At 42.2% G+C, this 18831-nt stretch overlaps 1 long non-coding RNA gene across 1 annotated transcript in view; it reads right to left on the bottom strand.

The window, feature by feature from the left end:
* Window positions 1–12680, bottom strand: part of LOC128351797 (uncharacterized) — a 31532-nt gene extending 18852 nt beyond the window's left edge. The window contains exon 1 of the long non-coding RNA XR_008320045.1: window positions 12573–12680. This is a non-coding gene — a long non-coding RNA (uncharacterized LOC128351797). The remainder of the gene's footprint in view (window positions 1–12572) is intronic.
* Between the last annotated feature and the right edge of the window lie 6151 nt (window positions 12681–18831).

Genomic DNA, 18831 nt, shown 5'->3' with positions numbered 1-18831 from the left:
CTCCCCACAGACGATCAGCAAGCCCTGCCTGGGCGGCTGGATCAGCCACCCACATGACTGCCGGCTCCATCACAACTGCCGGCTCCGTCCCCGAAAGTTCCAGCATGCCCTGCACAAGCACGCAGAGCATGCTGGAGAGACCCCTGAGCCGGGAGGCTGCTTTTTAGCTTCCCGGTTGGGGGTCTCCTCATGAGTTGCCATGGCACGGATCCACTCCGCAGCAGCACACGATCCGTTAACCCCAGTTAGCGGAGCACTCGCTCCGCTAACCTGGGCTAAGGGGAGGGCTTCTCAAGCGGATTAGCCGTTTGTAAACCACCGGGCCCATCTGAGAGCCCAGTGGTTTACACGAGCAGCAAAAATTGGACTAGGCTCTCCAATTAGAACATTGTTCTATTCAAAAGTGAAGACTGAACTTCTTCTTGGACAAAGGCTAAAGAAGGTCTGAACTACCTGTGGGGGGGGGGCAAAATGGACGCATCAAAGATTACCTCTCGTGTCTTTTAGAATATCGGGATTGCTAAAATGTAAACCAGCTAACTTCCTTCACCTCGAGCCAGCCATTAACATACTCATTAGCAAAGGAGATGACCTGCTGTTGCTTTCTTATCACTCCTTCCTGAGGAGCTGCTAGCTTGACTTGATCTGCAGTGCCAACATAGAGAGAATACTTGGCTTATTCTTTTAAAAATAGCTCTTGATTAAATCACATCTACTCCAGCTTCCTACCTGTGAGTAATCAGGGCGTTGACAGTGCGGGGAGCTCCTCCTGTAGTCCTGCAGTTTGAACTTGACCTAAGAGTTCCTTCTCCCGAGCTACATCCCAAAGTGACATGCCGTTTGAGTTAGCTACAGGCGAAGCAAAGTGGGGATCTCACAGTCCCGTAAGATCCAGAGTGCAAACAGCGATAACTACAGGCTTGTTGTTCCAAATGTAGAGGGGTGCTCCTCGGGGGAGCCCCCAAACAGGCTCTCTTGGTTACAGAGCCCAGAGCAGTGTACATGGTTATGTACCCTGTGAGGTAGGTTAGGCTGAGAGATAAGTGGCTGGACCAGAGAACCCAATGAGTTTCATGGCTGAATGGGGATTTGAACTTTGTCCCCAGTTAACTGAGCAAAGAGGCACCTTTCTAAAGTGGTGATTCTCTTTATTTAGCAGCGGGAGAACAACTGGCCAGGAATGGCCCTAGCACAGCATCGCTCCAGTGGCTGTTGCTGTTGCTTATGTTTTCTTTTTAGATTGTGAGCCCTTTGGGGACAGGGAGCCATTTTATTTATTTGTTTGTTTCTATGTAAATCACTTTGGGAATTTTTATTAAAAAGTGGTATATAAATATTTGTCGTATTTGTATTCATATTGTCTCCGTAGTCCAAGTCCAGCACTCTAACCACTACTAGCTGCTATATGGATGTATTAGTTCACACAGTGCTTCCCCACAAAAAAATAAGTAGTCCTGCATTGCATCCAGCTGCTGCACTCACGTGAACAGCTGTCACCAGTCATATGCATGACCACCTGGATATTCAGATGGGCTTATGATTAGATTGTGAACTGGACTTCTACCATAACTGAGTTCAGAATGCTACTGAAGCTCTTTTTATTAACTGCATTTTATATCTTATTTCATTTTCCCCCTGTACTGTGATACAAGCTAGGAAACATTTGCACCAGTTCAAAACCCTCCCCACTTCTTGCCATCATTAAATAATTGTCATGTCTAGAATTTTGACTATTTGCCAGAAAACGAGGGGTGACTTGTCCCAATTAAAAAGACTGGTGGTACACACTTGGTATTGCCATATGTGGTTGTTGTTTTTGTTGCCTATTTAACCAAGCACTAAAAATCACTTTAGTTATCAGTCACACACCAGTGGTAACACAGAAAGGAACACTACCATTAACAACAAGACTTTCACACAGACCATATCAACACAAAATTAGCCCAATATTGGGTACAGTCTGAGTTAATGCTGTATGATTTCATTTGCTCTGAAGGTGAACAGAAGCGGAGTACCATCTGTCATCCATCCATCTTCTATATTGGAATGACTCAAGGCCAATTTTTATATTAAGCTGAGTACATATAGTAAGAAAACAATCATATTAACTGGCAGCAACTTCTTGTTTCAACCATAGTTCAAAGGTTTAATTTCTGAAAGGTTCTGATCTGTGCAATGTCTCATAACAACACCACCACCACCACCACCACCACAAGGGCCACAGAAATCACCATCAGCCAATTACAAAAAGCAACTTTACTCAGAACAGCCTATATTCTGCTACGATATCTGTGACAACAGCAACAACATTGACAATAAAATTCAGCCATCCCAGGTCCTTGGGAAGGACTTGATGTCTGGGTAAAACAAACCAGTCAATAACACCTGTCTGTGTAAATTAATAATAATAATAACAACAACAACAACAACAACATATAATTATATTCTCTTGTGATTATAAATGTATATACATCTATTGATTGCTGATGTGAAAAAATGTGGGTATTAAATGTTCATTAACATTGTTGAGTTTTTAAATGTAAGTCAAATAGAACTGCTTTCTTTGAAAGACTGATTTCCAGAAGGGAAGTGTGTATGAATGTTTGCAAGTTCTGATCCACCAAAAAGGAATGAGCAGAGAAGAAAAAGCATGTTAGCAGGCAAAGAGTATCATGGAAGTCTCATTAAATAATTGTTTTTGAATCAAATTATATAGCTGTAAGCATAGGGTATCTAGGGGAGAGAGGGCCCCGTGTTCATCCCTCTCTCTGGCGGTCCCGCAGAATGAGGGAGATAATGAAGAAAATAGGGAGGGGTGGAGCAGGAGAGCCCTCAGGAGCTGGGGGCCCGTGTTCTTTGAACCCTTTCGCTCAATTATAGCTACGCCTCTGGGACCAACAACCTACGAATAGTGCGGCTAGACTGGAATAAAGATCTATCGAGTTCAGCATTCTGTTTGTTTCTAATAGTGGTCAGCATCTGAAAAGCTCACAAGCAAGGCATGAGGGTAACTGTATTATCTTATTGTTTGTCCTTGTCTGAAGATGGAGGCTCCATTTAGCTATCATGAAGCTAAATCGTGGTTGGTAGATCAATCCTATGCAAATTTGACTAATTCCTTTTAAAAGTAATCACTACCACCACCATCTATGAATTAACTTATGTCCTATAACTTATGAGCCCCTGGTGGCGCAGTGGTAAAACTGCCGCCCTGTAACCAGAAGGTTACAAGTTCGATCCTGACCTCAAGGTTGACTCAGCCTTCCATCCTTCCGAGGTCGGTAAAATGAGTACCCAGAATGTTGGGGGCAATATGCTAAAATCATTGTAAACCGCTTAGAGAGCCCCGGCTATAGAGCGGTATATAAATGTAAGTGCTATTGCTATTCACATGTTATGTTCAGCACTCATACAAGTGTAGAGTGTACACAGGTACGGATCTGTGCACAGGTACAGTTATTGACAAGTTATGTTGAATGCAGGAACTCCAGTACATTTCCTACTTGTACCATGCACTTGAGGGGTTGTACTTCATTCATTTTTTTAAAAAATCAACACATTTTTGTGTCATTCACACAAAAATACGAGTGTCATTCACACAAAATACAGATGTACAGACATCTGTGTGCTCATACAACATAAGGCCCGAATGGGCTTTTTAAAAAAAGAATCTAATCCAGAAAGACAACACTGAAAGCAAGAGCCTCAGCAACGGTACACGGCAGGAAGTAAGATCCAGGTTCAGCTAGGTCTTAAAACTAAAAATAGTTAGGAAATAGACATGCAGCAACTGTGAGACCTTGGTGCTTGCTCAGGCAGTCTTAAAACGTTCAGAAGCAAAGAGGACGTTGAAGTTGCATAGAAGGGGAGTCTGTTGGCAGGTGCAGCCATCATACAGGTGTGAGAAAAGCTGCACCTGCTGTGGCATTGCCTCTTCTACCCAGCTATTAAATACATAGTCCTCCTTTGCCTCTGGTCATCCTAAAATGTTCTCATTGCAAAGAGACCTCTTTGTAGTTGCTGCTGCCCATGCTGTTCTATCCGCTTCTTAACTTGAGGCTCCCTAAGATTGCCTGTAATGTGCTCTTTACATGTTTCAACACTTAAAAACAAGAGAAATTCTGTCTATCTGTAATCTAAAGCCTCACTGACTGACTGATTCGCAGACTGACATGAAACTCCCAGACCAAACTACAAAAGATAGAAACACATTGTTTTTGCAGGTAGGTTCCAGACTTCATCCAGACTACCCAAAAACAAAGAAAGAAAGTGCAACCCCCCACCCGCCCCAAATCATTATTTTCCCGAGAAATGTGGGGAAATTCTCCCATTGGACAGCATGGGGAATGATACCTCATAGAGATACACAAAGTGGCCAGTGATGGCAGTCCATCTGGAGGGGCGGGGAGGCATGATGAAGGCAAGGGGAAATGGCAAATGTGCTGCTGCTGGCACCTGTGGGAAGCTCGGAAGGCTGCCCCACCCTCAGCTGGCCTCTGCGGATGTGCAGTGGCCATTTGAATGGTCCACAGGCACTTGACTGCTGTGCAAAGACAAGAGACACAAACAGCTAAGATGTTCAACTGCAAGCTTATCTATCTATCTATCTATCTATCTGAACAAGCCTGTCTTGCCTGGCTACCCGGCAGGGCTTTGGTGTATGGGCCAAAGGGGAGAATCAGCAGTACCAAGGGGAGGAGGTTGTCCAGGACCCAGTTCCTCCTCCTTAGCATTCAACCTCTTTTGTACAGCCCCTCTCCATAGGCCTGTAGCTTGCTCCATGCTTGTCTCATCTCTGGTCCAGGCCCTCCTTATAAGCCCCTGTGCAGACAGCACAAGTCCAGCCCCTTCCCAATGAGCCCCCGCCTGACTTTATTAGGGCCACTAAATGATAATCTGCTGTGCTCTCCCTCATCTTCTCCCTCTGATATCCCCTTCCCTTTGGAATGAGGCATAATGCACCTCCTCCTCTCCCTTCTGACTAGATATCCCTGCCTTGGGAGCATCCAGCTGAATGCTTCTCTCCCTTCTCCAGGCTCTCTTGGATGACTGAGGAGTGCAGCTGCCTCTCCGCCCTGAGGCTCGGCTCGACGTCGGCTCCACGCGTTGCTGTCACAGCCCCGAAAATGCCAGTAAGGCTGGCAGCCAATCCCACCAAACACTATCAATCATATTTCTATACCACCTGACATGTGCATCCACAGGTGGTGTACATCTATATAACTATTTCACTAAGCCAGCCAGAAATGCGTGGGGGATGTGGGGACGTGTGAGGATGTTTGGTGGGCAGAAATGCAGCGGCGGAGGCAGGCCCAGGCCCAGGCTGGGACACCGGGATGGGGGGGGGAAGAAAGTAGGAGGAGCAGAAGCAGGAGGCGGGGAGGCGGCAGCAGTGGTGGTGAGGAGAGGCAGCTGGGCCCAGCACGGGCCAGTCGCGGCGAGAAAGTTGTGATGGCGGGTCCGGACCGGCTGTGGTGAAGCAGTGGCTGGGTCGCCAGGAAGAGGTGGAGGGCGGTGGAGGCCCGGCGGTGGTGAGAGGAGGCGGGCAACGCCCAAGAGGAGCCCGGGCGGGTGCCAAAGCCACACTGAGCCTGGCAGGGAAGGAAAGAGTGCTAGCGGCACAGACCTGGGCAAAAGGTTGGGGGAGGACCAGAGAGACTAGGGCAGAAGGGGGGGGAGGGGGAACTGCCGGCCCAAAAAGAGCGCACAGATCCTCTGTGTGGGGTTGGCTAGTAAGTTATAATACAGCAAATATAAAAACAGTATAAAATGATTAAAACAATTGTGATTTAAAAACCAATTAAAATTAATTAAAAGCCTGAGAAAACAGGTGTGTTTTAAGGGTCTTTTTAGAAACATCTAACACTTTGCTTAGAAACATCCAGTGCAGTTCTTTTAAGATCAATGTTATTATAGTCTCTTAGATTATCCCAGAGACCAGTCTGGCGGCTGCATTCTGTGCCAACTGTAGTTTCTGGACTACATACAAAGACAGCCCCAAGTAGAGTGCATTACAGTAGTCAAGCCTGGAGGTTACCAGCACTGTTACCACTGTTTAAGGTCATTTTCCTCCAGAAATGGGTGTAGCTGATGTATCAGCCAAAGCTGATAAAATGTGCACCTGGCCGTTGCCTCAACCTGGGAGACCAGAGAGAGTTTTGGATCCAGGAACACTCCCAAGTTATATACTTGCTTTTACTGAGTGGGGTGTAGCTCCATCCAGAACAGGCAGATCTAAACCATCTGTCAGGTCTTGACCCCCTACAGTCAGTACATCCATCTTATTTGGATTCGGTTTCAGTTTGTTATCTCACATCCAGCTCATTACCACCTCCAGGCAGGCATTTAGGCAAGTTATGCCATTACCAGATGAAGCTGATATGGAGAGATAGACTTGGGTGTCATCAGCATATTGAGAGAGAGAGAGAGTGTGTGTGTGTGTGTGTGTGTGTGTGTGTGTGTGTGTGAGAGAGAGAGAGAGAGAGAGAGAGGCCTTGTAGTTTGCAAGCATATGACTGTCTTAGCTCTCTGTTACTCTAGTCTTTTTCTCTGTCTATGAGGAAAACTCTCCCTTGCTTTCCAATGGGAGAGTTTCCCCACATTTCCCAGGACATTAATTAATTTTTCCTACCTGTGAAAATGTTATTATTTCTATCTTTTGTGGTTTGGTCTGGGAGTTTCATGTCAGTGAGTGATGCCCAATCAGCTTTATATTATACAAATAGAAGATAGATAGATAGATAGATAGATAGATAGATAGATAGATAGATAGATAGATAGATAGATCACCCACCCACCAGTCTCAGAGCATGGCTGTGCATAGCATTGATTGGATAGTCTTTTTTAGTCATGATACCTTCCACATGTAGCAGATTTTAAGTATGAAAAACAAAAGTGTAAAACACTTTTTAAAAAGAAAAATAAAGCAGTAAACAAATGTTTAATTAGATAAACTATGCAGGCTCTTGAAAAACAAAAGAAAAGCAAAATAGACATCCCATCTAAAACACTGGGGGAAGAGTAACAATCAATATTTTATTTGAAGTCAAAAATATCTATCTTTTGAAAAGCAAATGTGGAAACTCATTCCACAGAAATGCAGAACTCATTCCACAGCAAAGCTCCTGTTTCCATCTGCATCTGAATGCAGACTATGCATGTCTAACTCAACACATGATTACAGTCTTGTGTGTTGGTGCAAAACCTTATTATCAACATCCAAGGTCCTAATCATACATGGGCACTTACAGCTGGCTATACTTACAGAACTGGCAAACATTGCTCTATGAGTGAACTTAGCTCATAGGAGGCGCAGATCCAATGGACCAGCATCATATTCCAAAAGTGGTGCTTGCATAATCACAGGTTCCTTGGAAGCTGCTCTCTGCTGAGTCAGACACTGGTCCACCTAGCTCAGTACTGTCTGTACTGACTGGCAGCAGCTCTCTAAGGTTTCATGCAGGAGTCTTTCCCAATCCCTACCTGGCAATGCCAGGGATTTAACCTGGGACCTTCTGTATGCAAAACAGATGCTCTACCACTGAGCTAAGACCCCTTCCCCAAGGGCAGTATACACTGAGCTAAGACCTCTTCAAGGGTAGTATACATGGGTCTTCACTGACTACCCCCTGCTAACTTGGCAAAGAGGCACCTTTTACCATGGTGATTCTCTTTATTTAGAAGGGGGAGAGTAACTGGCCCTATCGACCCCCAGCACAGTACTTCCAGTGACTGTTGTTAGTGTCTGTCTTATGTTTCTTTTAGATTGCGAGCCCTTTGGGGACAGGGATCCATCTTATTTATTTATTATTTCTCTATGTAAACCGCCCTGAGCCATTTTTGGAAGGGCGGTATAGAAATCGAATTATTATTATTATTATTATTATTACACCAATACCTGCTTAGCTTCAGCAAAGTTGCTGTATCATGTCCACTAGAACATGCTCTGGAATTTCCCATGGGAAGGGACCCTTTTATGTGTTATACTAACTTGCTAAGCTGCCACTATCATCCTGAGCAAGCAGCACCAGTTCGGCATTGGTCTGGGATTTTTCTGAAGCACTGGTTCAGAAGTGCTACATCAGTGCTTCTCCCACAGCACTAGTACTTCTTTAGACTGGATGTCTGCCACTGAATTCAATGGGAGTTACTTCCAAGTAAGTTTAAAAGCATTGTGAGTTCGTTTTAGAGCATTCTGCACAGTCCACTAAATTAGTGTCTAGTTTCATCTGGCAGGTAGCACAATGAATACAGATATTCACTACCATTCTAATTAAAATCCTAGCCCAAATGCTTCCTGAGCCTTCTTATGAATGTGTAATTAGAAGTCTGTGTTTCTGAACCAATTTTTAACATTCTTTTCCAGTTCCTTACAATACAAAAAGGACAGGAATGACATTCAGTGTCCGGTGGAGATCTGACTGTTGTGCCTGGGGCTCCTTTGTATTATCAATTAGCAATTGTTCTCCTCCTGTATCAAAGGACTGTGGTCTATGGGCTGCTGTTTAGAGATGTGCATAAAGTAGCTTTAAATTTCATTGGGAAACCAAACAAAACCTCTGGCCTTAAGGCTGCATGTTCAAATGCTATAGTCCTACAGTGCATTACACTAGTCAACACTTCTTTTCAAAATGCCACCCGCATAACAATTAACCTCACTTCAACCTTGAGGTCTCTGATTAGTGATGGCCTATTGTTTAAGTTCCATTAACATAGCCCCTGTGTTGCCCTATTCTCACTCAAATGGACTAATCAAATCAGTCACCAAGGTCTTAAGCTCAAGGTCCAACCTCTTTAGTGATCAGTGGCTTTCAATTTAAGGAGAATGGTTTATGTCACCAACACAGCCACAATGAGCATAGGCCTGGCATGGAAAAACATCACTAATGATACCCAATCTGGGAATATCCAGGGGCCCTGGAATCCACAATATGAGAAATTCTCTCTATGCATACCAGAAAAATTACAATATCAATGGAGAAGTCATTAATGCATCCTATTTCAACTAGCTTGTATCTGAAAGACAGCAGCAACTCCAATGGTTTCTGTTTCATTTCAGTTTGCAAATAGTCCACTGAACTTCTGGGGGTGGGGGATGTTACTGTTGTAATTTCCCCTTCTTTTTTCATCTGTGTACTATACCATATTTCTCTGTTTAAACTGTCAGTGCTGTTTATTTTTCCAGATATAGCTAAATACAGTGTTGCTAATCTAACCAGGCCACTATTATAATCTGGGATGTACATAGATGTTGATCTCATTTGTGTGAAATGATAACTCGCTATTATGCAGCTTAGTAGGTTTCAGTGATTTATAATTAAAAATCCTATAAGTTTTATTTTTCTGTGGGTTTTTTTAAAAATGTCTCCTAATTTCTTTCAAGGTAATGAATGTTTATTCTCGAACCTACTGGGATGCTACAGCTGGAAACATCATGGCAAGCCAGAGCTGCCTTGTATAATGAAAATACGGTAGAGCTTCCTGACCTAAGCGTAAATGAATTCCTTTCATCCATATTGATACATGAAGCATCACTACTACATGTATGGAAGTTCAATATTATAAATGCCGATGCTGAGGAGCTATTGGTTGAACAGCACAAATGATGAGGTGAATTTTGATTTTGAACCAATTTTGAACCAATTTTGATTGGTTCCCTGTCATGCTGGTGAGCTGAAAAGGGCCAGGAAATGCCTCAGGAAAGAGAGTGAAGAGGTGGTACAAAGATGTAGGCGACAGAATGTGCCAGCGTGGTATAGTGGTTAGAGTGCTGGACTAGGACCGAGGAGACCCGAGTTCAAATCCCTGTTCAGCCATGAGACTAGCTGGGTGACTCTGGGCCAGTCACGTCTCTCTCAGCCTAACCTACTTCTCAGGGTTGTTGTGAGGAGACACCTAAGTATGTAGTACACTGCTCTGGGCTCCTTGGAGGAAGAGCGGGATATAAAATGTAAAAATAATAAATAATAATAATAATACAAGGGTCTCACGTAAGACAGAACAGATATGGCTATCAGTTCTTCAGGAGAACTGCCACCATGTTTTGCCCCAAACAAAATCTGAGGTGATTTTGGAGGATCTCGCTCAAGCAGAACTATTGTAGAAAGTTTGAGGAATGTTGCAAGGATTTTCATAAAATTAGTGAAATTTCCTTGCTTAAGAGAGAATGAATATTTAATCATAGTAATAACACTGGGTAGCATCCACAATATTGCTGGTGCAACATACACTGATGCAAGGCATCTTCCCCACAACTTGAAGCTTCCCGAGATGCCTGAAAAGCCAGGGTTGAACGTCAAGGCACCTTCAGCAATGACATGAGTGTGGTGTGGAGACTGCAGTAGGGTATGCTGAAACTATGAGTGGGCATTGTCTCCAATAACAGTTCCCAGGTATTCTCCCTTCTCCTCCTGCAACCTCCCCCTCCCCCAATTACATCCGATTTCAGTGCTGAAAGCTCCTGATCCACAACTATGGCTTTGGCGGGGGTGGGGAGTGCTCAGGAAGTTTCAATAAGGAAGACCTGCATTGGAAAGGTATGCATTGCACCAGCAGTACAGTGAAAACCAACCAATAGCAATGGGGATGTACAAAGACTCTGATAGCCTAGGGCAAAGGCTTGCCTCAGAAAAGGATAGAGGATTAATTGATTTACTCATTGCTGATATTAATGTCCATATACAAAGATAACCGAACAACTTTTTTCTGAGGTAAGAAAGATGAATGGGCATTACAAAATGCAGGGTTTGAAGATGAAGTTGACAGAATTCTTCTCATACTAGGAACATGCAAAATAATTAACATTATGCACCTTCATTCCTCCGAACATAATAAAAGTGGGCTTGAATATGCTGAAATTTATGGACAAGTGACATTACTGCTGAATGTGAATTATGTGATTATTCCCTCTTATACTGTGCCCCCACAAACAGTCTTTGAAAACATTTCAAGGGTGCAAGGAATCCAAATCTAAGTGCACAGATGTTTAGAAGACCCCTTCAGCACACCAACATACAGTCCAGATGGAATTAACCCTAAGGGTATTTCCACATGAGGCTAAGAGATGCCTCTGAGCCTCTCGCATGCTATTCATATGATTATTGTTAATGTGGGATATGAAGCCATTTTAAAATCAAACTTAAGTTCTAGTCACTATTAATAGTTGCTCAAGCCCAAGAAATGAAAAATCTTGTTTTGTATCAAAAGACTTGTAAGCCTCCCCTTTCTAGATGTAGCAGTCTATGTGAGCTCTTCCTTTTGCTCATTTGCTCCTCAAATTATCCAGTGGCAACTGGGAAAGATGTCAAGAGAAAAGGGTTCTAACATAGTGTCACCATACAAACTTCCTCACATTGCCCATAATAAACTGTATGGAATTTCCTGCCATAATATACAATGATGGCCAGTGACTCAGATACTTTAAGAATGGATTAGACAAATTAATGGTAGCCATGCTACCTAAACAGAACTTGCATGTTCAAAGGCAGTAATTCTGAATTCCAGCTGGAACACACTGTAGGGGAGAACTGATCCCTTTGTGCCTCCTTGTGGGCTTCCTGGCATCTGGCTGGCCACTGATGAGTACAGGATACTGAATTTTGCAAGGCTTGTATGCTCTCTTATGTGGCAGTAACGGAGACAAATATTGCTTGACACCAAAGATGCGCTGGTGACAATTTTAAACTCAGCTTGGCTACACCTATAGCATCAGACCCTTAACTCAATAAAGCCAAGCTTTATTCTTCAAGCACTTCAGCAAACTCACCAAGGTACAGCAGTCAAGACTGAGAAATGCTTCACATTCCCTAGCCATTGTTTTTCTGACACCACCTCAAGACATTCCTTAGCCATTGTCTTTGTGACACCCCCTACCACACACACACACCATCTACCTCCTGTTGCTCTTTTGTTAGAGAGGAAACTTGTGGTTCAGAGGCTGATTATTAGTTTTCTTTTATTCTCTCCCCATGTCCCCCTTTAACTAGATCATCCCCTATTTTAGTGCTCTCTTTTTAAGCAAAGCAAAACAGAATAAATACCCCTTTCCAAGTCCTTGTCAGAACCTTCTTACTATCATCATTCTCAACAAGAAAAAAGGGGGAAATCCTCCTTTTAAAAAAGAAATCAACAAAGGACACAAACAACATTTAAAATTAGGCAGGTTTAAGCTGATTTGAACCACTTAATTTATGACTCATTTTGCAAATGTCTCTCCTGAACGTATGTTGAGCTTACCTCACCTATTGTGCAAAGCTGGGTTATTTGCCTTTTTGCATGATAATGTGGTAGCCATTTTGAATGGCAAGGGCTCCATTCACAGACTGAAAATTAAAGGCTTGCATCCTTTTGAAAAACAAAAACAAGTTGGGGGTGGGGAGAAAGGAAAGGTTTTGTTAGTGGACATTCCTGTTTCCTCCAAAATTTTACTTTTAAAAAGAGAGAGAGAGAAACACAGGTTAGAAGATGAAGCCAAATTCTGTTCTCTGGTTCATCTGTTCACCTACAGAGGAAACCGTTTGCTATGCTTTGAGAATGGAGTGTAATTATATTTATATTCCAGAAATATGTCCTACTTTCAGCAAATCTGTATCACATTCATCATCTGGAATGTATTCTCAGCCTTCGTGGTGTTGCGGCGGGCTGAGGCTGCAGCTGCTACTAATCAGAACCAATCTGCCCAAGATGGGCCTGAAGAAACTTCAGCTAGTGAGGCTGCCAGCTTCCTTATCAACACTCCTCAGAGGGACCATATTACATCCGTTCTCTGGAGAAGCCGCTTGCTTTCAGTTCATTTCCAGCTGTAATTCAAGATGGCATTTTGATCCACAAGGTCCTTAGAGGTTTGAATCTAGTGTAAGTTAGTATTCCTTTATAACCAATTTTAACTTAGCATTTAAAGATCAGCTGTGTTGCACAGGCTGATTGTGTCAAGGAAACAATCCTGGGACTTTAAAAATTACTATTTCGAAAGAATGAACAAAGGAATTGAATTAGAAGGAATTCCTTGCTATTCTTAAGTTACTATCCCCAAGCCAATTATCCATTAGTATTTATCAGTCTTATAATACTTTCACTTTGCAACGTATTGGACAGTCTCTATTGCATTCACCTTCACAAAAACCCTGTAACTATTATTTCAGTAAGAGACTGAGGAAGAGAGATTGAGAACTGGTGACACATGCCCAATATAAACCCAGTGAATGTGTGGCTGAGATCAGATTTGAAATGAATTCATATTTCCAGGGTCCAAATCCAGTTAAGATTCAACAGTTGTTGAAGGCTAGTGCCTGTTTGTGTATATTGTTCAATGACTCTCTCTCAGTATGTGACAGCCCATTTTATTTATGAATTTTTTTCTTTGTAAACTGCTGTGTGAACTTTGGTTGAAGAGCAGTATATAAATGTAGAAGTGGTAGTAGTAGTAGTGCTGGTGGTGGTGGTTTTTAGTTTCTTAATAAATCTTTGTTTTTTGAACTCAACCTAACATCTCCAGATAATCTCTTGGGCTGAACTTCTTTACTACCAGACTATACTTTGCTGTGTGAGGGTTTTAATGTTTCTCCTCACACCCTTCAACAATTTTCTATGAAGTGATTTTGCTACACAAGTTTCATGTGAAACAGGATGCTGGACTAGATGGGCCTTGGGCCTGATCCAGCAGGGCTGTTCTTATAGGTTGGCTATGGTTTTTTGACTGTGGCCTGCAGCATTAAGAATGGGTCTAACACACCTGAGTAGCCAGTGCAATATTGCTCTAGTGCAGGGTTCCCAACCTTTTAAAAACAAGTGTGCCCCTTCTATTGCAAACTTTCAGCTCACATTGAAGTTAACAGTACATATAATTTCAATGGGAGTACTCAGTGCTAATTTTCTGAAGCTTGTCATACAGGCTGAAGGGAGGAGTATGTTGAGCTTTAGCACACAGGCAGCCAATCAAAGGCAGAGGAGAGCCTTCACACTGTCTTCTTCTGAAGCTGACAATCCTCAGATGAAGAGACAATAGCATGGCTCCATTGTGGTGGGGGAGCCCTGGGAGGCCTACAACTACCCCTAGGGGCACTAGTACCCCATTGGGAACCTCTGCACTAGTGTGATGAAAATCAGCTCTCACTTTGTAATAGCAAATTTAAACATATTCATGACATAAATGGATAAAAATCAGCTCAAAAAGTAGCGTGTGCCTCGGGCGTGAACACTCTGACTTGCAAAAGAAGATAACTGATATATTGTAGTGCCAAAGTGCCAGGAAGCTGGATTCCCTTGGTTAAACTTGTAATTAATTCGCTGGTCAAGCCACTATTTTATTTCTGCCAAATGTGACAGAAGCATGCACAGGACATCAGTAATGGGGTTGCATCACTGAGTACTTATAATTGTATAATACCACATAAATTGGTTGTGATAATGAGGTGCTGCCAAGACAGACTTTAAAAGTTGAAATAACTACTTGAAAAACATAATTAAATTAAAATTCATTTAAATGAATAAATTCAGCTTTTAAAAAACAAATGTATATATAATTCTTTTTTATTTCAGCTGAAAATTGAGTCTGACATCTGGTTTAATTCTATGCATCCTCTATAAGTGAGGGGCAATTTTCATCGATTTCCCCTATTCTTTGCAACCTACTGTGCCTTCTGAAAATATGTCCCTGACTGTGGTGCAGCCCTCAGGGACCTATTTTCAGGAGCCACAGTGGGCCGCACAGAGAAGGGAAATAGATGGAAATCACCCATCCTCGGTAGTGTGCACCAGCCTGAATGTCAGCCGAAAAGTTTAAAACCAACAGAAAATCTTCCTATACATTTTCCTCAACTAGTTTTAATGTAAATAATCCTTACATACAGAGTCAGTCCTATAATAAATACCGCACTTGGCAAAGAGTACCTTTGGCACTCCCTGTAGTTAATCAGTGTTTACAAGTCGTGTGACTGGGAAAACCTCTTTCATGGTGGTTGCACCTAAGATTCCTGTGATAATGAGCCCATTCTCACAATTGAGTGAAAGGGCTTGAGGGCAGCAGAAGCTCGCCTTTCCTGCAGACAAGCAACATGGAGTTGGTGGGCACGTGAATTGCATGCCCAAATCAGTCCACAGCTGCAACAGGCAATGTGGAGGTGTGTGGTTGGGATGCATCATCCCAGCTCCTGGAAATGAGTGCACGGTGCATTGGGGAGATCCCCTCAGTGATGGGAGGTGGCGGGGAGGTTCTGTCAATGTTTCAGCACTGGCTAAAAGAGTTGGCACTGACAGACAATCAATTAAATGGGGTTAAGAGAGTGCTTACTCCTTTGACCCTGTTTAAGAGCCCGGCTTCTTAGCCGGGTTTGCCGCCAAGGTGCCGCTGGAGCCACTTGGCTCCCGGCAGTTCCCACAAGCAGCCAAGCCCAGGCTTAGCTTCCCTAGTCTGGTCTTGGGTGTTCGTGAGAACAGCCTCAAGGTATAGGAAGTACTCTGAACACAGTGAGCAACATCCCGACTAAGTTAGTTATGACTAATCCCCATTGAAATTAATGGGACATTTTAGTCATGACCAACTTATCTCAGTGATTTCAATAAGGCTTAGTCATGACCACCTATCTGAATGTTGCCCACTAAACACTAAGTATGTTTTCGCTTTCTGACCAGATGGGTTTGGCAAACTGCATGTGTGGTCAGCACTGAACCTGAAAATCCATGAACAAATTGAATCTAAGAGCACCTCAACAATGCAAATCTGAGTGATGAATGATGGCTGAAGCCCATCTATGATGCTTCTCTCTTTCCCAAGGGATGACAAGTCCTGCTCATTTTCATTGTCACCTTTTAAAGCTTGCAGGACATTTATTAAACACTGTTGTGTGTGCTCAACATACTGATATCACCCTACTGGTTAACAGTGTTAACCAACAGTCTCATACACATTACAATGTACGATAACCCATAGGGAAGGATCTAGTCTACTGTATGGATGGGCAAACATTGATACCACCTCCCCACCTTTGGAGCTCCTTCCTGAACCACTGAGTTCAATGAGACTTATCCCATAATTCCCATATGAACCCAGCCAAGCGTTAAATAAAATAAAATGAAACAAAAATGGTTGCAAAGGATTGTAGCCATGGTCACATCACCTCATGCTAATTAATAGAGAAATATAAATGAATGGCAAGAACAGAACTTTGTATCAGTAAATATTATCAAAGGATGCAGATATGTTCACTGCTAACAACAAATTTCCCACATTTTTGTAGAACAAAAGCTATTTTTCATTACATATATGCCAGAATTATAAAATCACTCACTCCCAAAAACATGTTTTTCTTTTATTTCTGCCAAGCATTATAATTTCGCAATAGCATTGCAGTTATTTGTTCAGAGAAGTCTTCAAATTCAACTGGAATCTTGCAGAGGTTGTTTCTTAAACTTTACCTTAGGAAAATTGCATCCCTTTCCCCCCTGAAGATCAAAATTGTTGAATATCCTGTCTTCATCTTGATGACATAAACATTTAATGTACATCTGTGAACTGGAACCTGAAATGAAAGAATCTAAATGTTTAATAACAAACAACAACAACAATGTATTCTTTTGAAATGTAATGTGTTTGGTGTGAGCATAAAATGGCCAACCAGCAATATACCTTTTGTATGATAACACATTCACAAGCAAAACTCCACAGAGACCTGGGTACAGTAGCCATAACGTGTTGTGGGCCTCTTCTTCCAGGCTCTAGCTACATGCACAGAATGTGGAGAGGCTGGTGTCTACCCTTCTGTGAGTCCTCATAATATCAACTGCCCTTCTCACTTTTCCTTGAATCAGTCCTCTGAGTGCAAAAAGGAAGCCGACCTTGCACACCACCGCCTGCTTTAGCAGCTATAGGAGAGGAAGCAATCTGCTCTACGGCTGCCAGTCTTATTCAGCCTAGGGACCTGAGAGAGATGCCCGAGGCTCCTCATTGGCAGTTGCTAGGGAAACATTTTAGGGAATCTTTTTCATAAATTCATAGTAATCTTCATTTCTCAAATGTCAAGGCTAATGACTCACCCTTTGATTACAAATGGGATTTGCTACTGCTGAATTGCTGGCAGCCTTCAAAGTTAAATTGTATTTGTCGGCATTTGAAGACTTTTAGTACGCTGGATACCACTGCTCCCCTTGAGTGAGCAGAAGAAATACAGATACATGAATATTTACCTCTTTCTAGAGCCCATTTAGCTGATGTCCTCGCAGTCAGCCAGACAAAGACATCAGGAGTTTCAAAAGCAAATGGGAAATTTGGCTACAGTGTCTCTTGTCTTCCATTTTGTTTCCAAATAGGGAAAGGCACAAGTTGCTCCCAAATGTTACTAAAAGTCAGGTATTTTGCCCATAGTAATCCCATTCTGTTCATTAGAACTTCCTCTGGGCATCTTCTTCTCCAACTCAGGATAGTTGCCACCTTTTGGAAGCTCTCTCAACAAATACTTTTGCTCAGCTGATGAAGGAAGGGACTTTTTCTTCTCAGAAGCACTGTAGTGCTCACGAGACTGCTCCTCAATTTAAAAAAAAAAAAAAAGAACAAAGTAATAATGGAGGGCCTGATACTATAACAAGCCAAGGAAGGCCTAGATGATGGATCCTTGCAGCAGAAGGAAGATTCAGGTAAAGAATCTGATTCAAATTACAATGTCCATAATTAGAATATATAAAGTGAGGCTCTCAGCCCAGGAATTCTGAAGTATACATGTACTACTGAAATTAAATAATTATGTTTTTAGAAGGCTAGTATTGTGAACTTACATAATCATTTTTGCATCTGAAAATTAATTGTTGCATTTGAACTAGCAATTACATCCCTTAGTTTTATGTGACTCTGGGGAAAGGCAGATTTTAAACTGAATCTCATTTTGTGAAAAGGGTTAGCTCATGAATTTTTCACTACATATTTTCTAACCAATTCCAATAAAGTGAGATTATTTAACAGCAGAATCCAACTTCCTTATTTTCCTTTGCTACATACTTTGCACTCCCATATTCTGAACCTCAGTTCTTTCAAACTTCAGGTTACTGAACTTTTTAAAGCAGAAAGGAGGCTATGGGAGACCAAAAAAAAATTAAAGGGAAAGATTTTTATGTAGGGATCTGTGCTCAGGAGTTAATTTTATGTTTAAAATGATCATTGAGAATCTATTAGCATGCTGGGAAAATAAACCCAGACCCTAAAACTGATTAAGAGAGATTTTATTCAGTGCATCAGAAATAAACCCAAATCTAAAATCTCCTGGTTGCTTTGAACCTTAATTGGAACTGAATCCCAAAAAGTGGTAACTAGTTCAAAATAAGTCATGCAGTAATTGGGTACTCCACCTGTACTATCATTACAGGGTTTTACCATGTTGTATGTATTTTGTTTGTATTGGCAAATGGGGTGGGGGGGAGAGACCTTCTTCAAAACATACACACACACACACACACTGTGCTGGTACAACACTGTTGAAATCCAAACTAATGCCACATCGTTGGATGAGGAGGGAAGGGATTATTTTGCTTCTATCTCTTTCCTCTGAAGCTCACTTTACCTCTGGAAAATATGTCCCTAAAAGTCGTAGAGCCCTTAGAAATATATATTTTGGGAGGCACAGTGGGTTTCAGAGGGAAGGGGAGATGAGTGCATTTTGTAATAAAAGTATGACATTATTTTACAAGAAATGTTTAAAATGTCTGTACTGTTTCTGAACAATTTTCTGAAAGTTAGGTTTGAATCTGAACTGAACCAGAGAGTTAAAAAAATACTGATGAGCCTGAACTGGAACTGAACCAAACATGTTGGTTCAACTTCCTGGTTATCAGGCTTTTTTAAAAAAATGG

The sequence above is a fragment of the Hemicordylus capensis genome, chromosome 3, assembly GCF_027244095.1.
Source record: "Hemicordylus capensis ecotype Gifberg chromosome 3, rHemCap1.1.pri, whole genome shotgun sequence".
NCBI classification, from domain to species: domain Eukaryota; kingdom Metazoa; phylum Chordata; class Lepidosauria; order Squamata; family Cordylidae; genus Hemicordylus; species Hemicordylus capensis.
Note: the sequence above shows the minus strand (reverse complement) of the source record. Positions and strands in the feature narration are given on the sequence as shown.